This window comes from Aythya ferina (assembly GCF_964211825.1).
Source record: "Aythya ferina genome assembly, chromosome: 14".
Classification (NCBI taxonomy): domain Eukaryota; kingdom Metazoa; phylum Chordata; class Aves; order Anseriformes; family Anatidae; genus Aythya; species Aythya ferina.
The window spans coordinates 11,823,210-11,838,262 of NC_140312.1; the positions used below are offsets into that span (position 1 = coordinate 11,823,210).

The following is a 15,053-nucleotide window of genomic DNA, read 5'->3' on the forward strand; positions in this document are numbered from 1 at the left end:
AGGCCAGCTCTTTCAGTGGTTTGTCAGATGGCCTTTGACTCCTGTGTTCCTGAGCACAAGGAGTGGCTGCTCCAGCAGAAGCTGCTGTAAATGTTGTTCATTGGGCAGCTTTCACCATTTCCATCAGAGTTTGCTGAGCCAGTTTAATGCCTTGAGAGTGCCGTTTGTGGTGGGAGAACGTGAGGCTGTGCAGAGGGTGATGCTCAGAGTTGGGTTTGGAGCTGGATTCTGTTGGTGGGGTGGAACAACATCCAGGTGTTGTGGCAGTAATTTTGCAAGCAGCTTGGAGTGGTGGCGGGCATTTTGCAATGGGCAGGATGGTGTTGAGTAGGAAATGAGCCTTGTGCTTGTGGGAAACGGAGATGCTGGATGGAAGCTGGAGTGTGGCCTTTGCCAAGAAATGGGGAGGAGAGGAAGAAGCGATCACTGTCTTCATGTTTTTGGTGAAGCTCGTGTTTTGCTGAAGTGGGAATGGGAATGGGATCCTTTCATTTTCTCCTCTCTTGCATCATATCTTCCTTTGTGATAGCTCCATGTCAGGAAGCACAGCTCACTCTCCCATGATTGGGGATCTTTTGCTAAACTTGATGATTTCTGTTCAGTCCAGCTTCCCTAGAAATCACTGAAAACTTTAAACGAAAATTTCCCTTTTATATAAATTCTCCATCCATGAATTTATTCCTTTTTCTGAGCAAGCAACCACTGATACTACTGGTAAGTTATTCATACACAATAAATATGTGTTTGAGAGAGATGTATGTTTTTTTTACTGTTTAGTCGTGTTCCCGTTATGTTGGATGGACTGACCAGATCCTGGGGAATGCCTGTATGATTGGAACCTTCAGACGAGCATGTTGGTTCCAATGGGGAGAACAGTTTCTCCCATGTGCAAGAGTCCCTTCCCCTGGTGTCTGCCTGGTATCAGAAATAGAGGACATTTCTAAGGAGACATGATGGGGTGCATGTAATCTTTGTGCATTTGACTTTCCCAATCTGCGCTCTTGCATAGTTGGCCTTGGTCAAGATGGTGCGTCTCTTGTAGCATGGCTCATTCTAAAACATGAACATTGGTATGGGAGCAGTGCGTGGTGTCTAATGACTTCCAAAGTGTTACATATCTGAAGGAAAATTTCCATCCATCTTCCCCAGAAATCTCTGATAGCTTTTAAAGAAATTGTGCTTTACAAGCCATTCTCCTGTCATAGAAACTCTTCTTTTTCTAAGCAAGCAAGCACTGATCCTATAGGGAAGTGACTCATACTCTGAGAGGATGTGTTCAAGAGAGCTATGCAATATTTTGCTATTTAACAGCAATAAATTCGTGTTGGATGGATGGAATGTAGTATGTGATTGGAGGCTCTAGACTGTAGATTTGGAGCAGCAGAGTCCTGTTGCCTGATCTCATTCCTTTCCTTTTTCTTCGCAGCTCAGTGTGAGTGGGTGGCCAGAAAGACATGTAAAGGAGGGATCGTACTGTGTTTCTCTGGGGGTGGGTGTTGGTGGTCAAGGTATTTTTTTCAGTGAAAAAGCAGTGGTGTTACCTTCATGGAGTTGTTGGGTTGTGTGATGGTTAGCTCACATTACAGATGAGATGTTTCTAGTGGGAGTAATTGCCCTGGGTCCAGAGGATCTTCCTGCTGGATTGTTCTGGCAGTGGATGTGTACCTGAAAAGGAAAGCAGGAGCTTACCACTCAGCATGTGGGTGGCAAGTGAGTGCCAACTAATGCATCTTCCCTGAGGTGTGTGGGAGTGCAAGCGAACTGTGGTTGCCCTGTGTTTTTTTTTTTTCCATTTTTGGAGGATTTGTGAGCTGGGGTGTGCTGGGTTTGAGTTGCCGAATGAAAGACTCACCTGAGCTGTTTGGAGTCCTTGGAGCCTGTTTGCAGTGGGCATCCTGGTATCCTGGTCTGCAGTGGCCTACTGAAAGGAGGAGAGTGAGTTCTCTGGAAGAGTAGTTCCTGGGGGGATGTTGTCCTCATGAGTGCTGAGGAACACTGTACAGAGCTCAATGAAAGGCCATGAGGAAGCTGAAGAAGAGAGCTTGGCTGAGGTCATGTCTGTGCTTGATGGTGCGCTTGATATTGTAGGCATTTGGACAGCGTTTTGATTTAGGAGGGGAAAAACGTGAAGGAAGAAAAAAAATGGCAAGGAGGGAAATGGTTATGCAGGCTAATACAGGGAAGGGAAACATGAGAAGTGAAGAGGAGAGGGAGAGAAGCAGATGGATAGAAGGAGTGAAGGAAAGAAGGAAGCCAGGAATAAGTTGTAAGACTGAAAGAAGGAATTGAAAGACTGAAAGAAAATAAAAGAAAAAAAGAAAGGAACATAGAAAGAAAAGGGAAAAATAAGATGTTTAATCGAATTAAGAAATAAACAAAGGAATAACGATGGAAAAGAGAAACAATGAAGGTATATCAAGAAGGGATGAAGTTGCAGAAAGAAGGAAAGAAGTGAAAAAAGAAAAGATGTCCAGAAGAACGCAGGCAAGGAAGAAGCAAGCAGGAAAGCAAGCAAGAGAGAGAATGGAGGAGAATCAAAGGAGGAGAGAGAAGAGAAAGAAAGGAAGGAAACAAGCAAGCAAGAAAAGAATCAAGGAGGAGCCTCCGTCGGCGTAATGCATGCAGGGCTGTCAGCCTGTCGATGTGCGAGGAGTGCCATGTGGAGCACACACGCTGCTCAAGACTGCAAGGAAGACTGAAAGGAAGTAAAAGAAAAAACGAAGCAACATAGGAATTAAAAAGGAAGAAATGAATCGAATTCGAAAATCGAATGAAAAAATAAAATAACGGAATAATATGGGAACAGAGAGAAATAATGAAGATACGTGAAGAAGGAAATAAGGTTCAGAAAGAAGGAAAGAAGTGAAAGAAGGAAAAAAGTGAGAGAAGGAAAAAAGTGCGAGAAGGAAAAGAGAGAAAGAAGGAATGAAGTATGCATGCAGAAGAAAGCATGCAAGCAAGAAGCAAGCAGAAAAACAAGCAAGAGGAGAAGCAATGGAGGAGAATTAAAGGAGGAGAAAGACGGGAAAGGAAACAAGCAAGGGCTGGGAGGAGCCAGTCGGTGTGCAGGGAGCGGCGTGTGGAGCGCGGCGCAGCGGGGCTCTTGCCCCCCGGTTGTCGCTGCTGTCTCGGGCTGTGCTGGGGTGGGTGTCGGTGTCGGCGCCGTGGGCGTGGCGTGTCCCGCGAGTGGCGGGGGTGTCGTGTCCCGCGCGGCGGTGTCGGTGTCGGTGTCGCTGGCGCGCTGTCGAAAAGGGGCGCGAGTGAGGCGTCGGAGCACACGGTGTCGCTGCAGGCTCAGGAACGGCGCGGGAGCGGCGGGAGGGCGGCTCCGCCCCGGGGCGGCGGGAAGGGCGGCTGTGCGCGCGGGGGGAGCGGCGCGGGGCGGGCAGGAGAGCGGCGGCGGCGGCGTTGGGAGCCGTGCGGGGCGCGGGCGGCGGCGGCGGCCATGGTGGTGTGCGTGCGGGCCGTGGTGCGGGTGCTGGTGCTGCAGGCGGCCTGGGCGCTGGGCGGCGGGCAGGTGCGCTACTCGGTGCCGGAGGAAGCCAAGGGCGGCACGGTGGTGGGGCGGCTGGCGCAGGACCTGGGCCTGGAGGCGGGCGAGGCGGAGGCGCGGCGGCTGCGGCTGGTGGCGCAGGGCCGGCGGGCGAGCGTGGAGGTGAGCGGGGCGAGCGGGGCGCTGGTGGTGAGCTCGCGGCTGGACCGGGAGGAGCTGTGCGGGAAGAGCGCGCCCTGCGCCCTGCGCCTGGAGGTGCTGCTGGAGCGGCCGCTGCGCGTCTTCCACGTGGAGGTGGAGGTCACCGACATCAACGACAATGCGCCGCTCTTCCCCACCGCCACCAAAAACCTCAGCATCGCGGAATCGTCGCTGCCAGGATCCCGTTTCCCGCTGGAGGGCGCGTCGGATGCGGACATCGGAGCCAACGCGCAGCTCTCCTATACCCTCAGTCCCAGCGAGCACTTCGCTTTGGATACGAAATCGTCAGATGAAAATATGAAGTCGCTGTTCCTGGTGCTGACGAAAGGTCTGGACCGCGAGTCGTTGGCCGAGCACCGTCTGGTGTTGACGGCGAGTGACGGGGGCAGGCCGTCGCTGACGGGCACGGTGGAGCTGGTGGTGTCGGTGCTAGATGCAAACGACAACGCGCCCCAGTTCAACCAGTCCGTGTATAAAGTGCGGCTGCCGGAGAACGCGGCAGAGGGAACATTAGTGACTCGGGTGGGCGCTACAGACCCGGACGAAGGAATTAATCAGGAGTTCTCGTTCAGCATCGTCAGTTCACTTCCTGCTGCCAAGAGAGATGTCTTCGGCATTGATCCGAGGACGGGAGAGATCCGTGTCCAGGGCCCCCTGGACTTTGAAGAAGTGCGCTTATACGAGTTGCAAATCGAAGCGAGAGACATGGGAGTTCCGCCTTTATCAGGGCACTGTGGCGTGATGCTAGAGGTGCTGGACGTGAACGACAACGCGCCCGAGGTGTGGGTGACGTCGCTGTCGGTGCCGGTGCCCGAGGACGCGTCGGTGGGGACGGTGGTGGCGCTGCTGAGCGTGTCGGACCGGGACTCGGGGGCGAACGGGCGGGTGCGCTGCGCGGTGTGGCCGCCGGCGCCGTTCGGGCTGGTGGCGACGTTCGCGGGCTCGTACTCGCTGGTGCTGCGGGAGGCGCTGGACCGGGAGCGGGTGTCGGAGTACGAGGTGGAGGTGCGGGCGGAGGACGGCGGGGCGCCGCCGCTGCGCGCCAGCCGCGGGCTGCGGGTGCCGGTGTCGGACGTGAACGACAACGCGCCGGCGTTCGCGCAGGCCGTGTACACGGTGCTGGCGCGGGAGAACAACGCGGCGGGCGCGGAGCTGGCGCGGCTGTGGGCGCGGGACCCGGACGAGGCGGGCAACGGGCGCGTGAGCTACTCGGTGGCGGAGGGCGGCGCGGGCGCGGGGTCGGGCGCGGGGTCGGGCGCGGGGTCGGGCGCGGGGTCGGGGTCGGGGTGGCGTCCGGCGTCGAGCTACGTGTCGGTGGACGCGGAGAGCGGGCGGCTGTGGGCGCTGCGGCCCCTGGACTACGAGGAGCTGCAGGTGCTGCAGTTCGAGGTGCGTGCGGTGGACGCGGGCGAACCGCCGCTGTGCGGCAACGCCACGGTGCAGCTGTTCGTGGTGGACGAGAACGACAACGCGCCGGCGCTGCTCCCGCCTGCCGGCGGCGGGCCGGGGCCCTGGGCTGCGGGCGAGGCGTCGGCGCCGGGGTCGGCGCCGGGGTCGCTGTGGGCGTGGGCGGCGTGGGGGGCGCCGGCGGGGCAGGTGGTGGCGAAGATCCGCGCGGTGGACGCGGACTCGGGCTACAACGCGTGGCTGCGCTACGAGCTGTGGGAGCCGCGGGGCAAGGGCCCGTTCCGCGTGGGGCTGTACAGCGGCGAGGTGAGCACGGCGCGGGCGCTGGAGGAGGCGGACGGCCCGCAGCAGAGGCTGCTGATCGTGGTGCGGGACCACGGGGAGCCGTCGCGCTCGGCCACGGCCACGCTGAGCGTGTCGCTGGTGGAGGGCGCCGAGGCGGCGCTGTCGGCGGCGGCGTCGTCGACGGGGGCGGGGCTGCGGCCGGCGGCGGGCGCGGAGGGCGGCGCGGCGGCGGCGGCGGCGGCGGCGGCGACGAACGTGTGGCTGGTGGTGGCCATCTGCGCGGTGTCGAGCCTGTTCCTGCTGGCGGTGGTGCTGTACGGGGCGTCGCGCTGGGCGCCGCGGGCGGCCGTGCTGGCGGGGCCCGGGCCGGCGACGCTGGTGTGCGCCAGCGAGGTGGGCAGCTGGTCGTACTCGCAGCGCCAGAGCCGGAGCCTGTGCGTGGCGGACGGCGCGGGCAAGAGCGACCTGATGGTTTTCAGCCCCAACTGCCCGCCGCCGCCCGGCCCCGCGGCAGAAAACGGTTCTGCCGAGAAGGGACCTTCGCTCTCCCCGTACTCCTCAGGCACGGTAGGTTGCCCCTTGTTTTTATTTTATTTTTGGTACTTCTCTTCATTTTTCCGATGATATTTCATGGCACGATGGTCATTGAAACGATGTGGATGTGGAAGGAATTTTACAAGGAGATTGCGAGCCATTTAGTGCTTCTGGATGTACCCTTGGATTTCGCTTTAGACGCGCGTATTTGTTGTTCTAAAATCGAGTGCTCGACTATTTTCCGTTCTGCTTATGCTTATGTGAATGCTTAGTAGAATTCGCATAGCTCTATTCTTTTTCCTGGGTGACTTTGTGCTGACGCGAATTCCTAGTTTTGTAAGATGTTTTTTGCCATTGTACGGAATCGAATGCTGATGGTATGAATTAGCCACTCTTTCATTTTCCCTGTATTAGAATTCTTTATCCTGCAGAAAGACCCGTTTGTGTGTGCCGAGGAGCTTGGTGGCTCCTCCGGATGAGTGCCATCAGAGTATTTCTTATTTTTAAAATCTGCTGGAATATAGTAGGTTTTATGAATATTGCAGCTGTATGCGCCAATGTGGTCTATGCCTTTTTTTTGTGTGTGTGGGTCTCTCACGAGGTGGTGTTCTTTGGTAATTTTAGGAAGCTGATCTACATGAACCCGGTAATATGCAGTGTGATGAGGGATAGAAAGGTTGGTAGAAGTGGCGGAGAATGTTCTGCCTCTGGAAGTGTGTTGAAAAGTAGGGAGAAATGAGACATTGGATGCTTTAATTCAGCCTGGAGAGCTGTTGGAGGGAAGGGTGCCTCCCAGCCCCACTGTACCTTTCTATCATTGTCTCGTTGCTCTTGTTTGCTGTCTTTTCTCTTCTGCCCTTTGTCTGTTCTTTCTCATTCTGCGAGTCATACAGGAATGTCTTTTCTTCCCCTTAATGTGGTTTCAGCGCTGTAGGTGGTTCTATGAAGCCCTTGTTTGTTTGGTCAGTTGCCATCGTATTAGTACCAGTATATGAATGCTCACATGATCGTTACTTCTGTTATTTCTGAGAAAGACATGGGTGCGCAAGGACGCTTTCCTTTTTCCTTTCCCAATTTTATTTTCTACAGAAGTCTGCTGTGAATGGGGAGAAGTAGAGGAAAATTTGTGATTGATGTGACAAGTGGAATCCTCAACTTGAGACCATCCTAAAAGACAGATATGTTGGAAGTTGCATGTGTTTTCTTGGGTTTGTTCTCCAGTCTAGTTCTTCATATCTTTGTTTCCTCTCATTCTTCATAGTTCTCCTGCTTTTGAATGCTTATTCCGTATGCCATTTCAGTGTTTTCTGTTTGAAAACAGGAAAGTGTCCCTCAAAGAGAACCTGCTTTGGTCATCATGTTGGCATTCTCTGAAAGTCTTCCTGGTCTTCTCATTTGTACAGAATTTAATTAGGGTGGAAATAGCTTACATACAATGTTGTATTTGAAAGTCAACTTGGCCTTTCTTTCAAGAGGAATGAAAGAGATTGTTTTGTTCTGTGTTATCATAAGTCTTACCCTTTTGATTGGCACTGAAGATAGAGTTGACATATCTATGTCACTGTTTTCTCTATGCAAAAGATGTCATTTCATACCCTTAAATGCTTGGTTGCAGTTTAAGCACAGTCACTTTTGGGGCAACATTGTTTTCCTCATCTGCTCGGCTTGGTGGTGTGGAAAAATGGAAAATGCAAAAAAATGGAAAATCTTCCATTTACCCACCCAGGTCGTCTGTGTCATAAACTCTGTCTGTAGTTCTTGGCAGGTGCCCTGTTTATTTACTCAGTTGCATGGGTTAATAGGTCTTGCAATGTTTGTAATATCACTTACCATGAGTTTTTGAGACCCCTGAAGGAGGCCTTAAGTGTCACATGTCCTGGCAGAATTCTCTTCCCATCTGCAGTATTGACCTTATCATCTTGGTCAAGCTCTCAGCTTTGGTCTTCCTGCCATCTGTGTAGTTAATCATAACTCTTAGAGCTTCCCTTCATCTTGTATGGAGTGTCTTCACTTGTATATGCTTTTCTGTCATGCTGGTATCCCAGTTCTAATGCCCCTTTTCTTCTGGCTGCTACAAAGTGCTGGTTTTAAGCCTTTTCTTGATCAGTACTCTGTCCTCCTCCTCTTGGATTCTCCTCTGTCTTAGTGATTATGCAAGGTGAGCATGGTTGTTACTCCAAGCTCTTCTTTGTTGGTCTTGTGTGGCATAATATATTGTGTTTACTTGGCAAGGTTTGGTACGGGAGGACTGCAGTGCTATCCTCTGTGAGAAGAATCCAGAAGCTGCCCCATGTTAGCTGGCTCAAAAGGGACCCACCACTGTCCAGATCTGAGCCAGTAAGGGATTGTGGAATAATTGCCTAAGGTGACTTGGAAATTAAACAGATATTCACATTTCAAAGAAAATGTACAGCACTGAAGAAGCTATAAACTTCTTCAGATGAAGAAGGATGGAGCGTAGCTGCACTACCTAAACGTTTACTAGGCCTCCCACCTTAGATGTTAATCACATTAGGGGACCTGGTGTGCTGACTCTAAGGAACAGTATGGAGTGTAAAGCAGAGTGAAGATGCTGCGGCTAGGCTCTGTGACAAGATGGGAACTTGGTTGTTCTTGTGCATGCTGAGACTGATAAACTGCACATTTGCTACCCTGAGCCAATGACCTGTTGTGTTTCTGACAAAGCGCTGTACTCTAGTGAACTTTGCTCATTGTAATATCATTATAATACCAAAACACATCTTCGTCTCAAAAGGTACCTGCCTCCAAAGTGCAACCACCCCTCACTGAGCATGCTCTCTGAATTTCTCAGAGTCTATACCTTTTGTTCATCGAAAGGAGCGTGGCCAGCAGGTCAAGGGAGGTGATCCTTCCTCTCTATTCTGCCCTGGTCAGGCCTCACCTGGAGTACTGTGTCCAGTTCTGGGCTCCCCAGTACCAAAAAGGCAGGTATCTTCTGGAAAGAGTCCAGTGGAGGACCACAAAGATGATGCGGGGCCTGGAGCATCTCCTCTATGAGGAAAGGCTGAGAGACCTGTCTGATCAGCCCTGAGAAGAGAAGACTGAGAGAGGATCTTATTAATGTTTACAAGTATCTTAAATGTGGGAGACAGAGGGATTTGGCCAACCTCTTTTCAGTGGTTTGTGGGGACAGGACAAGGGGCAATGGCCACAAAATGGATCACAGGAAGTTCTGCACCAACATGCGAAAGAACTTCATGGTGAGGGTGACAGGGCACTGGAACAGGCTGGCCAGGGAGGTTGTGGAGTCTCTTTCTCTGGAGATATTCAAGGCCCATCTGGACACCTACCTGGACAACCTGCTCTAGGGAACCTGCTTTGGCATGGGGGTTGGACCCAATGATCTCTTGAGGTTCCTTCCAACCCCTACAATTCTGCAATTCTGCGGTTTAAACAAAAGCAAGAAAACTTTCCACTAATCATAACCAATATATGCATGACCAGAGTCACTCAAGCTCCACCTAAAATATAGAAAATAATATAAACTGGTTTAAGAGAGAGGGGATGTGACGGAACATAACATTGTAACTTCTGGAATCAGTTGACAGGCTGAGTCCCTCTTCTGCCCTGCACTGGGACGCCTTTGGGTAAGATTTGAACAGTTGGTTATACCAAGTGCCTCCCTTGGAAACTTAGAAATCTCTATAGAGTCTTTGTGCTTTTTAATGCATTAATAACCAGGCTGTGTTACTCATACTTTTGGCATTTGAATGTGCTTTGAAGACAGTGAATTGATTGCAGGCAATCGAAAGAACCTATGTACCTGCTTCTTTAATAAATTGCACTAGATTGCATTGAACCTAGCTGTGATAGTTCTCATTGAACGCAACCTCATTCAATTCTTTAAGTGTGGATGTGGCTGTTCATAGAATGCGACTAGAGTGAGCATGTGCTACATTATTTGTGCATCCATAATTGTGATAGTTCAGTACCCTGAATATGACTGGACTTATAATGGCTTATTGGCTACACCCTTTAATGCAACAATGATGCTGTGTATGCCTCTGTGAGGGCAGATTTAAGAAACGGAAAAGAGCTGCTGTGCAACTGCGGCTTGGAGAGTGTGGAATGAGAAAAAGCCTTACAGACACCAAGGTCAGTGAAGAAGGAGGGGAAGAGGTGCTCCAGGTGCTGGAGCAGAAGTTCCCCTGTGGCCTGTGGAGCAGAAGTTCCCCTATGGTATGATGGAGCAGGTTGTTCCCCTTCAGCACATGGTGTACCACAGTGGAGCACATTTCCACACTGCAGCTCATGGAGGAGCCTACGGTGGAGCAAGTGGATATGACCTCATGAAGGCTGCGGCCCGTGAAGAAACCCCACCAGAGCGGACTTTGGGCCAGAGCTGTAGCACATGGAGAGGAGCCCATACAGGAGCAGCTGGTCTGGCAGGGGCTGCTGCCCGTGGGGGACCTATGTTGGAGCAGTGGTATGGACCCATACTTGGAGCAGTTTTTGAAGAGCTGCTTCCTGTGGGAAGCCCAGACAGGATCAGTTTGGGAAGAACCACATCCTGTGGGAAAGACCCCATGTTGGAGCAGGAGCAGAGAGTGACTGTGAAGGAGTGGTGGAGGCAAAGTACCATAGACTGACTGCAACCCCATTCTTTGCTCCCCTATGCTGCTTGAGGGGTGGCAAGAGGAATAGGGTAGAATGGTGAAAGAGGGTAGATGGGGGGAAGATGTTCTTAGTTTGTTTTCTTTGTTTCACATTTGTCCAACTTGCTGGTAATAGGTAATAAATTTCTCTAATCTCCCTATGCTGTTTTGCCCATGATAATTATTGAGTGGTGTCCCTATCCTTATCTCAGCCCTTGATCCCTTTCCATTTTGTTTTCCGCCCCTTAGCCTTTGGGGAGGGGGAGTGAGAGAGTGGTTGTGGTGTGGTGCAGCTGGATGAAGCCACCACACATAAATAGATTTATGAAATACTACAGATTTGTTGTGGACATGGAAAAGATAGGAGAAATGTTTCATGTTACCCCTTTGCAAGCAAGGGGTACATGCACTTTATAATACAAGGTACTTAAGGGCAGAAGAGCATGAACTATGGTAGGTGTGAAAAGCATGCAGTGATATAGCTCTGTTAGACAAGATGCACTGATGGAGGTCTGCATTTTGAGTGACTGAGTACATAAGTAAAAACAACTCAATAATTAGTCCTGACTCTGCAAATTCCGTCCACCTCGCAGAAGGAGCTTTTGTATTGCTTTCTTTTTTCTTCCCTGAGAATACTTTTTAAAAAAAGGATTATTTTGTGTTTCTGTGTGTATGTGTGCGTGTTATGGTGATCATATGAATAGGAACTGGAATGACACTTGAAACTCCCAATTCCCCCTAAACTTGCCTTTCTGAGATGTGTTGGGAATCGTAAGAGCCACTCCACCAAATATTGTTAACTGTTTGATTTCATAATTTGTGCCCCTTGGCATGACGATGGGTAGCTTTCCTGCAGTTGCTTAAGATAAGGTTTGCCTGGCAATTACACCATGAGGGTTCAAGTTTAATTTTTGTTTCCTTCTTCGTAGAAGTGGATACAAGAACACTGGCAATACAAGCTGTGATTTAAGCTTAAGGCTGGAGAAAACCTGCTTGTTTGTCTAGTTCCATTTCGCTGAAATCATGGTCAGTGGTCCCCCAAAATATCCCTTAAAACTCCTGAAAATGGAGACCCAGGAATGAATCAATAACTTTATACTAGCCATGTGGATACTGGTGTATTTAAAGATGGACTATCACAGACATGTTTGTCATAATTGGTAGCATTTGGTTAGCATTTGGCGTCTTTGTTTTGCTTTGATCTGATGTTATGACACTGGTGTTTCTGTGCTAGACCCAGCAGCTGGCTACTGTGTGAAATTCTGTTTCATGTTGCTGCTTGGCCTTTGTGGTAGGGATAGCAGCAAGCATCAGTAATTGTGTAGGGAATGGTCCCTGAAGTATTCATCTCAGTGGGTCGGTGGGGGCATGGGGATAGGATGTCAGACAAGCTATACCTTGAGAGAGCAGTGGTGAAACCCTTCTGTGTTGTCCTTTGTTCCACGATGTGTGGCTGAGTACTACTGAGGGGCATCCTGCAAGGGCTTGTTGCTATTGGTAACGGACTCATTGAAAGGCTGCCCTGTGAGCACCTGCCTGCCTAAAAAGGTAAGAACTTGCTATTTATTGTGCAGCTCCAAGTGAGAGACGAAACTCCCAGGGAATGCATTACTAAGGTACATAAAGAGTTGTAGAGAGCTCTGTTTCCTTGTGCTATTTCTCTTTTCTGGGAGGATTTATGCCATATGAGTTACATTTAGACTGGCATGGGGGACTGGGGAGTCAGCGATGGAGTTGGAAGTCTTCAGAATTTCTATGCATTGATGGATTCTTAGGTTGGACCTATATCTCAAAAGGCTGTCATAAAGCCTCGCCAAAGAAAGCATTATCTGCTTGTTTTCAGCGTTGCTGCACTAGTCAAAAAACTATTTCCATGTGAACATGTGTTCTTTCCATGGATGGAGACCTGAGACTATTGTCTTCTTCTGTAGAGGAAACAGCTGAACTCTCTTTGCAGAGAAAGCATGAAAGAAGGAGGCCGAGTTACACCTCATCAGAAACACGTAGGGAAAACCAAATCAGGAGACCAGAAGTGGAGGAGGAGGGTGTATTGAGTGAAGATCTTCCCAGGTGTGATTCCTGGGTTAATGGAGGCATTTAGGAAACATTTTGGTAAGTATAAGTCAATTACAGGGCCTTAAGGAAAAAGAAAACAAAAATACAAAAAGAAAAAAAGAAAGAAAAAGAAGACTGCCGTCAGAGACGTTTTCTGCGAAAACCTTCTGGTGGGAATTCCCGGAGCGTATTGGCCGGGCGGGAGCGGCCACGTCCCATCCTTCGGAGAGCTGCCGCGGGAGGAAAGCGCTGGCGGGAGAAGGAGCCGCGATCGGACACAAGGTGCCGCTGTCGGCCGAGAAGGCGGCGTGAGCCATCAAGAAGGCGGCGGCTCCACCCCGAGTGTGTGTCACGGCTACCGTCAGCGGGCGGGCGGCGGAGTGAGCCCGGATGAGAGGGATGCTCCGGACGGGCTAGGTCGGCGGAGCGCGAGTCGGCGGCGGGGCGGGGGACGGTGCCGGGCGGCGTTGGGAGTCGTGCGGGGCGCGGTCGGCGGCGGCGGCCATGGTGGTGTGCGTGCGGGCCGTGGTGCGGGTGCTGGTGCTGCAGGCGGCCTGGGCGCTGGGCGGCGGGCAGGTGCGCTACTCGGTGCCGGAGGAAGCCAAGGGCGGCACGGTGATGGGGCGGCTGGCGCAGGACCTGGGCCTGGAGGCGGGCGAGGCGGAGGCGCGGCGGCTGCGGCTGGTGGCGCAGGGCCGGCGGGCGAGCGTGGAGGTGAGGGGGGCGAGCGGGGCGCTGGTGGTGAGCTCGCGGCTGGACCGGGAGGAGCTGTGCGGGAAGAGCGCGCCCTGCGCCCTGCGCCTGGAGGTGCTGCTGGAGCGGCCGCTGCGCGTCTTCCACGTGGAGGTGGAGGTCACCGACATCAACGACAATGCGCCGCTCTTCCCCGCCGCCACCAAAAACCTCAGCATCGCGGAATCGTCGCTGCCGGGGTCCCGCTTCCCGCTGGAGGGCGCGTCGGATGCGGATATCGGAGCCAACGCGCAGCTCTCCTATACCCTCAGCCCCAGCGAGCACTTTGCTCTGGACGTGAAATCCAAAGGCGAGAACAAACATTCGGTAGCCCTCGTCTTAGTGAAATCTCTGGACCGCGAGTCGTTGGCCGAGCACCGTCTGGTGCTGACGGCGAGTGACGGGGGCAGGCCGTCGCTGACGGGCACGGTGGAGCTGTTGGTGTCGGTACTGGATGCAAACGACAATGCGCCCCAGTTCAACCAGTCAAACTATAAGGTTCGGCTCCTGGAGAGTGCACCGCCAGGAACTGTGTTTCTGCATCTAAAGGCGACAGATAAGGACGAGGGAATTAACCAGGAACTCTCTTATGGCTTTAGCGAGGCAGTTCCTGATAAATTAAAGGATTTGTTCATAATTGACAGACTATCAGGGGAAATGAGGACTGCAGGACAACTAGATTTCGAGGATGTTCAGTCGTACGACCTGGAGGTCGAGGCGAGAGACAAGGGCGTTCCGCCGTTGTCAGGACACTGCAGCGTGGAGCTGGAGGTGTTGGACGTGAACGACAACGCGCCCGAGGTGTGGGTGACGTCGCTGTCGGTGCCGGTGCCCGAGGACGCGTCGGTGGGGACGGTGGTGGCGCTGCTGAGCGTGTCGGACCGGGACTCGGGGGCGAACGGGCGGGTGCGCTGCGCGGTGTGGCCGCCGGCGCCGTTCGGGCTGGTGGCGACGTTCGCGGGCTCGTACTCGCTGGTGCTGCGGGAGGCGCTGGACCGGGAGCGGGTGTCGGAGTACGAGGTGGAGGTGCGGGCGGAGGACGGCGGGGCGCCGCCGCTGCGCGCCAGCCGCGGGCTGCGGGTGCCGGTGTCGGACGTGAACGACAACGCGCCGGCGTTCGCGCAGGCCGTGTACACGGTGCTGGCGCGGGAGAACAACGCGGCGGGCGCGGAGCTGGCGCGGCTGTGGGCGCGGGACCCGGACGAGGCGGGCAACGGGCGCGTGAGCTACTCGGTGGCGGAGGGCGGCGCGGGCGCGGGCGCGGGGTCGGGCGCGGGGTCGGGCGCGGGGTGGCGTCCGGCGTCGAGCTACGTGTCGGTGGACGCGGAGAGCGGGCGGCTGTGGGCGCTGCGGCCCCTGGACTACGAGGAGCTGCAGGTGCTGCAGTTCGAGGTGCGTGCGGTGGACGCGGGCGAGCCGCCGCTGTGCGGCAACGCCACGGTGCAGCTGTTCGTGGTGGACGAGAACGACAACGCGCCGGCGCTGCTCCCGCCTGCCGGCGGCGGGCCGGGGCCCTGGGCTGCGGGCGAGGCGTCGGCGCCGGGGTCGGCGCCGGGGTCGCTGTGGGCGTGGGCGGCGTGGGGGGCGCCGGCGGGGCAGGTGGTGGCGAAGATCCGCGCGGTGGACGCGGACTCGGGCTACAACGCGTGGCTGCGCTACGAGCTGTGGGAGCCGCGGGGCAAGGGCCCGTTCCGCGTGGGGCTGTACAGCGGCGAGGTGAGCACGGCGCG

At 53.7% G+C, this 15,053-nt stretch overlaps 1 protein-coding gene and 1 pseudogene across 2 annotated transcripts in view; both read left to right on the forward strand.

The window, feature by feature from the left end:
- LOC311444612 (protocadherin alpha-C2-like) overlaps positions 1 to 15,053 on the forward strand; it is a 147,905-nt gene that overhangs the window by 43,490 nt on the left and 89,362 nt on the right. The window lies entirely within an intron of this gene.
- On the forward strand, positions 3,409 to 12,903 carry LOC311444383 (protocadherin alpha-3 pseudogene; annotated as a pseudogene). The gene is made up of 3 exons: positions 3,409 to 5,953; positions 6,522 to 6,566; positions 12,778 to 12,903. The product of its transcript is annotated as a protocadherin alpha-3 pseudogene (transcript).